Here is a 1,542-nt window from a genome sequence, read left to right on the forward strand (position 1 = left end):
GAAATTGTATTGGAATTTATTTGCTGTGATTTGTATTTTTAATACAGTGTTTAGATTGCACGATGAAGAGAGAGCACGTTCATGAGCACCCAATCAGATATAATTAAAGCGACACATAATTAATGTAAGTGGATGGCTAATTACAAGCAATCACTGTATAGGGCAGAAAAATATTTTTAATGTGATTCTTAAAAAAATGGATTTGCAGCTCTTTCCAGCATTAATGAAGGTTTTGGATGAAATTTACAGTCTTAGCTGACATTTGAAAGAGTACACAGAAATTGTGTGCGGTGCCCTTGTTCTTTTACCAAGTACTGCTATCCTCTTATCACAGAGGCTTTTAAAGGGAAAGGGTTATACAGGTACAGTATGTGCCAAAATGGTTTGAGCAGGTAGAAAGTCAGTGCACATTTTGACTAATTTTCTCTTATGTAATGCACTGAAATTTATCATGTTGACTATTAGTCTAAATACATTGGTTTGAAAATGATGAAGATAGGATGCAAGAAATACAATGTAAAGGACCATCCCTTAATTGTGCTTAATTCTTGAAAAAAAACTTATGAAAGAGTTATGAAAGCAATGACATAAATAGCAAAGCCCAAGTTTATGACAAGGTTTGAGTTTTGGAAGTTTTCATTTCGTGAAGACAATTTAAAATTGTTACAATGCACATTTGCTGCTTTACCTACAACAATGGCCTTTGTCTATTAAAGAAGCTTCTGGTAAAAAATAGATTTATTTTTATGCTTAGTATCACACTTGAAAGCCTGTCCATACTTAATTTAACAGCATGTAAAGCAAAACATTGAACACAGCACCTCTTGTTTATGTTTTCCTTGATGATGAGAGTATCTTTTATTAGCTGTCATGCACTCTGGATAGTAGGTAGCCTTGTGTCTCCCTTTAATATCCCTGAGAATTCATTTTCTTTCTTAAAAACACATTTTCTTTAGGGTGATATCTGCAATCTTTAAATCCTTTCCTGAAACGTAAGGGGATCTTGATAACGGCAGTAACATTTTTCTGTAACAAGCATAGCTCTGTGCGCTTTTGTTTTCTTTGCTCGAATAGACCCCTATGGCATTGAAAAAATAACCAAGAAATAAAAGCGATAGATGAGCAAGATTTCTAGGTCATTAAATCAGATTGTGCATCAGTGAGTCATCAGCTTTCTGTATCACCATAAATATATGTGTTTATGCATCAAAATCTTCAAGAAAATGTCTTCTATATCTTATTTACAGTACATAATCAAAAGAGGCATACTTAAATGTATTTAAAATCACTTCAAAATCAAAATTATAGTCCCTTTAAAAAATCAAAACTAGAATTCAGTAACCAAAGCCATTCTTAACAACAAACTCTTAACTTGAAAAGACATGAAGCTTCCTATAGCTACAGGACTGGAGTAAATTAATTTTTGTTACCAGTTGGTATAGATTTTGGCTGTTGCGTGTAATACTCTTGACTGGCCACCTCAAGCACTTTTTCAAATCAAGTTGGGATGAATTTGAAAATCAGATTGTCTCTGGGAAACCA

This window comes from Lepisosteus oculatus, chromosome 16 (genome assembly GCF_040954835.1).
Source record: "Lepisosteus oculatus isolate fLepOcu1 chromosome 16, fLepOcu1.hap2, whole genome shotgun sequence".
NCBI classification, from domain to species: Eukaryota; Metazoa; Chordata; class Actinopteri; order Semionotiformes; family Lepisosteidae; genus Lepisosteus; species Lepisosteus oculatus.